Source organism: Vombatus ursinus, unplaced genomic scaffold, assembly GCF_900497805.2.
Source record: "Vombatus ursinus unplaced genomic scaffold, bare-nosed wombat genome assembly UNPS02014803.1, whole genome shotgun sequence".
Taxonomy (NCBI): Eukaryota; Metazoa; Chordata; class Mammalia; order Diprotodontia; family Vombatidae; genus Vombatus; species Vombatus ursinus.
Window position 1 is genome coordinate 4,774,672 of NW_020954581.1, and position 9,760 is coordinate 4,784,431.

Sequence of the window (9,760 nt, forward strand, 5' to 3'; positions counted from 1 at the left end):
TATTAAGCACTGTGCTAAGCACCAGGGATGTGAAGAGGCAAAAGACAGTCCCTGCCCTCAAGGAGATCATAATTAAATGGAAAGAGACAACAAATCAACAAATATGGATAAGTAAGCTATATACAGGATAAAAAGGAAATAAAAAGGGAAGGCCCAAGAATTAAGAGGGGTTGAGGAAACCTTCCTGTAGAAGATGGGACTAAAACAAGCCGTGAAAATCAGTAGGCAGAGATGAGGAGGAACAGCATTCCAGGTATTGGGGACAGCCAGAAAAAATACTTAGAGGCAAGAGATGGAGTGTCTTGTTTGTTGAATAGCCAGAAGGCCTGTGTCATTGGATTGAAGAGTACCTGGTGGGGATCCCATAAGGTGTAAAAAGAACAGAAAGGTAGAAGGGAACTAGGTTTTGAAAGGTTTTGAATGTCAGATGATTTTTTATTTGCTACTAGAGGCAATAGAGAGCTATTGTGTTTTTCAAGTATGGGTTTGGAATGATCAGAACTGTGTTTTAGAAAAATCACATTCTGTGGCTGAGTGAAAGATGGATTGCGATGTGGAGAAACTTGAGGTGGACAGTCCCACAGGAAAACTATTACAATCTTCCAGGTATGAGGTGATAAGGACCTGTATTAGAATGGTGGCAGTGTCAGAGCAGAGAAGGGGGCATATATGAGAGATACTGCAAAATTGAAATCAATAGGCTTTGGCAAAAGATTAGATATGGAGGCAGAGGGAGAGATAGTGAAGAGTCCAGAATAACTTCTCAGTTTCAATCCTGAGAGGCTGGGAGGATGGTAATGTTCTCAACAGTAGAAGGAAAAATAAGAGAGGAGGAGGTTTTGAGGGAAAGATAATGAGTTCCATTTTGGATATGTTGAGTTTTGGATGTCTACTGGACATCTAGTTTGAGATATCTGAAAGGGAGTTGGGCACATAGTAGGCACTTAATAAATATTTATTGTTTGTTTGATGGTATTATGTATTCATTAGCAGAACTAGAGAAGTGAGTAGGTGGGGCAGGTTTTTGTGGAAGAACCCAGTTCAGTTTTGGACATTTAAATCTCAGGGGACATAGGGACATCCAGTGGTAATTGGAGAACTGGATTTCAAGAGAGAGGTCCTTAGGTTCACAGACATGTATTTGAGATCCCTCTGCATTCAGGTGAGTATTGAAGCTAGAGGACTGGATGAGATCACCAAGGATAAGAGACATATAAAGGGAAAAGGAGAAATTCAGGATAGAGCCTAAGGGGAATGTTTGTTGATTTGATTAGATTTAATTAGATTACATTAGATTCAATTTAATTTAATAGATGCTTACATAGCCTCTGTCCCCTAAGAAATTACAACCAAAGTGAGACAGACAGACAAAACTATAGAGCACACATGTGTTCAGGGCAGACAAAAAATAAAATCACAGAGCTCCAGAATTTTGAAACTGGAAGAGATCTTAGCATAGACATCACACCAAAGTATCAGTGTTATCGCTACCTGCTCCATCCTGTTTCTCTGGCAGGAACTAGAAGTGGCCAAACCCACTGATTTTTCATTTTCCTGAATTTTTGTTCTCACATGAGTTGCTTGCCAGAAACCTTCACTTTTCACGAGATCTACAGCTTCTCAGTGATCTCTAGGGGAACACCACCAGGAATACCCCTGTCATTCCAAAATGTCAGTATGCTTTAATTTTAGATTCCAGTTATTCCCATTTAAAAATGAAATGCTTTTCTTTTCCATGCTGAAGTCATATCATAGAAGGGTCATAGAAGGAATCAAATTCCCCTTTCTCATAAATGTTATCATGTGATATTTGAAATGTTTCTGGATTTCATCCAGAACAATTGTCAAACAGCTTCAAAATCCATACAAAGTTTCACACATGGACAATATTATCGAGCTGCTCTATAGTGTATCATGTTAGCAAAACGCTTGATCCTCACATGTATACACAGCATTGGCCAGAAGTAGATGAGAAGTTGTCTTATAAGGAAAGGGAGACAAAAGGAGGGTTGGAAGGGGTTGAAGCTACTTGGAAAGAAACAGGTAGATAAGACCAGAGCTGGAAATAAGGCTTTTTCACTGCTGGAAAAAATAGAAATGTTTGAGAGGGTGTCTTGGCACAAGATATGGAACAGTCTGAAGGTAGAAGTGATCTGGCAACAGCCCAGGGGACAGTTCAACAGCTAGAGCAGTCTCCCCAGGAGATGGGTAACCCATTTTTCCAGAGTGTAAGAGCAGTGTCCCTGAAGAGGTTGGGAGTAAAATAGAGATAAGGAGAAAAGGGTAACCCAGGGAGAGAGAAAAGTATGGTTTCAGCACAGTGGAACACCATACGACTAAGACATGGACGTTCATGTTTCCCAGGGAAGGAAGTACTCAGGGTACAAAGAGGAATAGGCATTTATATAGCACCTAAGATGCACACACACACACACACACACACATGCATATGCATATACATATATGGCAGTATGTACACACATATATACACGCATGTATATATGGCACATGCACACATATATACACACATGTATGTATGGCACGCACACACACACATATATATATATAAATATATATATATACATATTTATTTATATGGCAGGTACTGTGCTAAGCACTTTACACACATTATTTTATTTTATCCTCACAATACCCTGGAGAGTCAGGTGCTGTTATTATTCCCATTTTATAGATGAGGAAACTTGAGTCAGACTTTTTTTTTGGTGATTTCCCAGGACCACAGCTAGTAAGTGTCTGATGTCAGACTTGAACTTAGGTTTTCCTGACTCCAGGCCTAATACTCTATCCACTGTGCAATCATAGCTGCTCCTGGGTTAAAGCCCTAGTTTTGTTTTTCCAGCCTAACATATAACTCTGGACAGAAACCCCAAGATCCCACCCTGCAGTACACTTGGTCTACTGAGCTTTGCAACCTCTATGTAATGCATCATTTAGGTTGGTCGCTGTAATATTTTATGGTGGGTTTTTTTATTCTTTATTTTTTCTTTTTCTTTTCTCTCTCTCTCTCTCTCTCTTTTTGGTCACATTGAATGTTACCACCTGTAGTGAAAAGGGGGGAGGGAGCCCACACACATCCAGGAGCATTCAAATGTGTCAAATCACAGTGCATTTAGTGGGAAACCTTCATTTTGTATACTTGCCAGTAGAAATGATTGAGGGGAAAGAGGAAATATCTAGCAGAGAAAAGCCTCAGTGAGTGGGAGAGAAATATTACAGAAGGCAAATGCAAAATTTTTCAAAGCACTAATCTGTGACAAGGAGGAAGTAAGACATCTCTTTTGTTGTTAAGACACCCACACAGTCTGTGACTATTCAGGCATTTCCAGAAGATGATCAGGTCAGCAAGAAGACTTGCAATAAAGGATCCCTCTAGAAAATTCTATAAACTGTACAGCAATACAGTATGGCTTCAACTCCATTCAATATGTCAGATACCTGAAAAAGAAGCCATATGGGTCAGCAGCTATTATTACAGCACTCTCGATATATAGACAGGGGATCCTTGATGCAATGAAAAGAGCAGTGAATATTTGATCAGAGAACCTGGGTTCAAATCCCAGCTCAGTCACTTGCTACCTGTCTGACCTCATGCAAACGGTTTTACCTCTCTGATCATCACTTTCCTCATCTTTTAATTGGAGGGAACATAGAATAGATGACTTCAAAGATGTCAATCAGTTCTAAACTTGTGATCCAAATGATTTAAAATCAAGACACCTGAAGCTGGGTTTGGGGAACATTTTCCATTAGGATTTACTCAGATCTTTTATAGATAAGGAGAATAATGAAATCTCTGCCATTGACTGGTTGAACCAACAATCAATATCAGAAGAGTCAGTAATGATATAAGAATGATAATTGTTTCTAGAACCCCATTAGGAGAAAATTCATGCATGAAATATTGTGAGTTTAGCACCAACCTGGCAGTGCAAGATGGAAGAGTCTTCCCTCTCACCTATGCGTGTGTGTGCGTGTGTGTGTGTGTGAGTGTATCTGTGTGTTTATATGCATGTGTATATATACACACATATACATATACCATATACACAAATCTATACATATATACACATACATACACACACATATATACGTTTATATGTATGTATGTATGTGTATGTATATATACCTAAAAGCAGATATAGATTTCCCCTGACTGCTTCCTGTCAGCCTGTAGTGGTTCTTTTAACTGGCTACTTAACTAGAAATGAAGATACTCTAAAGGGTCCATTCCCACCCCTCAGTCTTCTCCTCCTACTGGCCTCCAGGTGTAAGAATGACTCCAAGTCCTGGAGTGCTGTTGAAGGGAATGTCCTCCCTCCCATTGAACTACAACCACGATCTCATGATCTCCTAGCCAAGAGTCTGTCTGGGATGGAGTTGTCTTTTGCTGATATCTTCTTTCCTTTTGTATAGATCCTTTGGAGACATCAAAAAAATAGCTGACATCTTCAAAGTGATTTTCCTAAAGTACAGGTCTAAGCATGTCACCTTCTTACTCAATAAACTCCATTGGCTCCCTATTGCTTTTAGGATCAAATACAAAATCATATTTTGTTTTGTTTTTTGTTTTTTTATAATTCAAAGCCCTTGATAACTTTTCCAATTTTCTTACACCCTACTCCCTGCCGTGTACTCTTCTGTCCAGTAATACTGTGCTCCTGGATGTCCCATGAGCAAGACACTCCATGTCTGAGCTCCAGGCATTTTCTCTGGCTGTCCCCCATACCTGGAACCTCTCCCTCCTCATTCCTGCTTACTGACTTCCCTGGCTTCCTGTAAGTTCCATCAAAAATCCCATCTTTTAGTGGAAGCCTTCCCCAACCTGTCTTAATTCTAGTGCCTTCCCTCTGTTAATTATTTCCAGTTCATCCTGTATATAGCTTGTTTTGTATATATTTGTTTGCATGCTGTCTCCTCCATTAGATTGTAAGCTCCTTGAGGGCAAGATCTGTCTTTTACCCTTTATTTTATCCTTAATACTTAGTGCAGAGTTTGGTGCATAGTAAGTGGTTGCTGAATAAATGTTTATTGATTTATTGACTCATTGATTAATTATTTGCCCTTCCTTCCTTAGCTCTTAGATAAGAGTATCAGCTACTAGAACAGTGGCATCAGATACAGTAATAGATTTGGCAGTACACTAGCTGAGAAGGAAGAAGCCATCTCCAGAAAGAAAATAATAAAATAGGAGAGAAAAAAGCTTACTTATAATTTATTGGATTGTACTCAGTCGAGGTGAAATGAAAAATAGCTGATGAGCAGTCCTGTTGCAAAAGCCCAGTGAGGCTTAAATACTAGCATCTCAAACTGATTATAGCCCTTCTAATGTTCTTTATTTCTTAGCATTAACTTTCTCTGTGGAAACAAGACTGCCAATTCCAGAACTGATTCATGTTGGTACTCTGTGGACCTTTTCCTTTCCTTCCCTATTAGGGAAGACCCCTTAGAATAAAATCCAAAGTAGAATCATTCCTCAGGAATCTGACATGGGAGGAGAAAAAAAGCACTGGAAACCTAGTTCCCTGTTGAAGGGCAAATCAATATGGTAGGTTAAAGATAAGGATTACCTAAGGTTACCAGCCTCTATTGCCTCACCTTAGGGGTAGTGACCTGGGGGTTGTGGGGAGGGGTCATGCTGCCACAATTCACTCTCACTGGGTAACCCTAGTAGAGGAAATCCACTTCTAGTTCTCACTACTATAGCTATTGAACCCCAACTATTCTGCTTCCCACTTAACAAACAGCCAAGATGACAAGAGCCATTAACTCTTAGTCAGAAATACTAAAAGAAAAGCAAAGAAAGAGTAATTAAACTATACCATTGCACTCATAAACATGGGACACATCCTCCTGCTAATGTACACAGTACATACGGGGGGAAATGGGCCCAAAATGAGAAAACCATAGGATATAGGCATATGAGCAAGGGAAACATATCCAGAATAACTTTCAGCTCTGGGCTTCATGAATGGATATATATATATTTTTATTTCCTTCTGGGATAGCCTTCATCAAAAGCCACTGATGGTCAGAGTCAGCTCTCTTCTGGGCCTCTCCAATTTCCTTCTGGATAAGTTGATTCTCTGTTGGCTGCTATGCTTGGGCGACTCCTCTGGTGGGCTACTAAGGCAGTGTTTATCTCTTTCAGCAAAACAGAACTCCAGAACTCTTCCAGATCTACTCTTTTGGCTAGGTAGAATCTGAGGAATTTCTACTTCTCAGACAATACAAGGAAAGGTAATGGGTAGAACTTTCCCCGTACATTCAACTCTTCCCAAAAGCATTTATTTTCCTCCAAACAGCAGAAACTAGTGTGAACCAATACTGAGGTCATTTCTTGGACCCAGTTGTGAAGACTCTTATCAGACCCACTTGATCAATCCACTGCTTTAAAGCAATTCTTGTATAAAATAACTCACCTCTATCCTATGGTAAGAAACTCAAATCCAAATATTTTTCTTAGCCAAGTCATAAATAAACAACTGATTGACCCCTCTCCTCCCACATTGGTTTTCTGGCACATGTAAAGACCTCATCAGCTTGCTTTGGTGTTACAGTCTTTCCACACGGAAGATACTAATGAGTTTGATTCTAGTTCATGATGATATGTAAAGGAAGTATCCTGCAGAGACTGTAACATGAGTAGACATTGTGTATTGGTTTTAGCGGGTTAACCATGTGGTGAATGGGAAATTCTCCAACTGGCCTCAGAGTCATTCAAAAGCCCTTTTAGGTCTATGTGCTTTGTCTTTGCTTCTCTTCACTTCACACAGTGACCCCTGTGCTCGCAGGGTCTGGTGAAAGAGTAGACTGTAAGGGAAGGGACTTAGGACCTCCTTCTCTGAGGTCCCTGAGAAACAGGCCTCAGTCCTTGGCCTTTTTGTTGATTTTTTTCTTATTGCAGGGGGAGAGAGTGAAGCCTCTGATCTTAGTTGACTGAGTGAGTCACAAAGAATGCAAGAGTCAGAATCCAGCCCAGGTTTTACAATGTCCCAAGGACCAAGGAGCAATCCTGGGAATAATCTTTGTTTCCCCACTCAGAAGAAAGATTTACTCAGCAGTCATACTTCATTTGGACATGAAATTTATGGGAATAAAGGGATGTAGGAACTGAACTATGTTTTGTGATACAGCAACAGAGACCTAAATGATTTAGCAACGAGTATGCCCTAGAAGAAATGTTTATGCACTCTTTCTTGTTATATCTCTGATGTAAATAACTCTGTAAAAGCTAACTAATGTTTGGTTAAATGGAATCGGTGTACTAGTCAAAAACCCTTAATAACTGGGCAGCTAGGTGGCACAGTGGATAGAGCAACCTGGCTTGGAATTAGGAAGACTTATCTTCATGATTTCATGAGACCTCAAACACTTACTAGCTGTGTAACCTTGGCTAAATCACTTAACCCTGTTTGCCTCAGTTTTTTCATCTGTAAAAGGAGCTGGAGAAGGAATGGCAACCTACTCCAGTATCTTTGCCAAGAAAACCCCAAATCGGGTCATGAAAAGTCAGGCACAACTGAAAAATGACCCAACAAGATGGTAGAGGTTTGAACCAATGGCATTAAAAAGAAGAGGGACCTTGTGGGTGCTTCTCTGGGACTCTGAGAAGCCATGTAACAGGCCTAACTCTAGGAGAGAGTGCAAGAATGTACCTGTTGCACACAAAGAGAGAGATTTCAACTTGATGAGCTCTCAGGGTCCTTCTAGCTAGGATTACCTTTAGCATTTTAAGAAGTTTCATTTAGGAACTAGAACTTTTGAATTATATGCAATGTTTTGAAAATGTGAGAAGGTAACTAAAAGTTCTACCCAATAGCCCCACAGTTACTATGCTTGGTTTTGAGGCTTAGGTGGTGCCGAGGTGAAATTAAAAATAAAGAGCCAATAGTTGTACGACTTGACGTGCTTGATGGTTTGGGTTTTTCTTAAAAAGGTCAAAGGAAAATTCACTTCAGTTTCAACATAGATCACAAGCAGCCACCTTGCAAAGGTCACAATGAATATATTCTCTCATTCACACCTATTCTAATCTGAAGAATACAACTAAAAATAGTTTTCTAACTCAACATCTCCAGACTCAGAAGATTTCACTGCCTTGAAATGAGATGGAGGAGCAAATATTTTAAGCTACTTTTGCATACAACACATAGAAAAAATGTTAATAAATGAAATTAAGTAATTCCCACCACTTTTTTGTCAAAGCGGGGACATTATATTAGCCCTTGACGATCACTGCAAAGTTTATGTTCTCTGATGACTTGACTTCATCCTTAATTGTATGATTATGGTCAAGCTACTTAACTTCTCATTGCCCCAGTGAAATTTCTAAGACCCAAAATTATGGATGGATTGCTGATCTTCATTGGTGGAGGGGATTTCCAGATCAGGATTTCCCTACGATAAGGAAATCACAGGTTTGGACACCCTTATAAACTAAATAAGAAAGAAATAGGTTTACAAAATGTCGTTCTCTTTTTTAGATTAGTGTATTGTGAAATGCTACTAATTACCAGTGCACAATGGGCCATATTTAAAACAACATTCATCCATTTCTAATTTCCATTAGATTTCCATCCATTGCTAATTTCTACTTTTCATAAAAAAATCACAATTTCCAAAGAAATACGGCTGAGAGCATCCCAAAGGGCAGTGGAGAAATATATAGTAGGTGGGTGAGCACAGGCTTCCACATCTGGAAAACAAGAATTGTACAAGAGAAGTGGCAGAAACAATGCTGTCACATAGATGACATAAACCATCATTTAACTGAAAATAAAATGTATGCTGGTCATACAGCAAGAAACAAATGATCTAATGAAAAATGCCACTCAGGAAGCCTGAATTCTGGAGAACAAAGGAAAATTGTTAAGAAATCTATTTTGTTTGCCACTGTTTAAAAGAAAGGAGATGTTGTTTGAAAATTTTTGTTTGGGAGGCCAAATTTCTAGCTATGGTGCTGCCCATTTTTGATTCTTAAATCAATGTAGTTATTTCAAAGACAAAAATATTAACTATTATTTAATTTTAGAATCAGAAGGTGCCCTCAGTTGTTTTCTCATTCAATCCATACGTCAGTCAGTCAAGAAGTATTTTTTTTTAAATATCCACTAAATGTCAGGTATTGTTCTAAGTATTAGGGATACAAAGAAAGGCCAAAACCAAACCAAAGCAAACACATGAACAACAGCAACAACAAAACAATTTTCAGCTTTAAGGAGGTCACTACTTAAAGGAGGAGTCAACATGCAAATAACAATTTACAAATAAGATATATGCAGGATAAACTGAAGATGTGGTGTCCTTGTTTCTAGAAGAGAACCATGACATCAGAGAAATGATGACATGACTTGCAATTGACTTTGATTTGAGTAAGGGAAGGCTGCACAATCACCAGCCTACTTTCTCCCTCAGTGCCATCTAGATCCAGTGGCCAGATATCAAGCAGGAGCACTGGAAATTGCCCAGGATGGAGTGGAATACCTTGGCCCCTTTAAGCTTTTCAAAAAAAGACTTTTTTAAGTCTTTTCAAGTTCTCACTTTAAGTGAGGCAAGGCCCTTTCAGTGGATAAGCCTCTTTAAGAAGTGAGTCAAGGCATGGCCCCTTTAATAAAAAAAAAATCAGACTGGGAAGGGAAGACTCTCAGGGTTGCTAGCTAAAAGAGAAACATTTATTCTTTCTTTCTTTCTTTCTTTCTTTCTTTCTTTCTTTCTTTCTTTCTTTCTTTCTTTCTTTCTT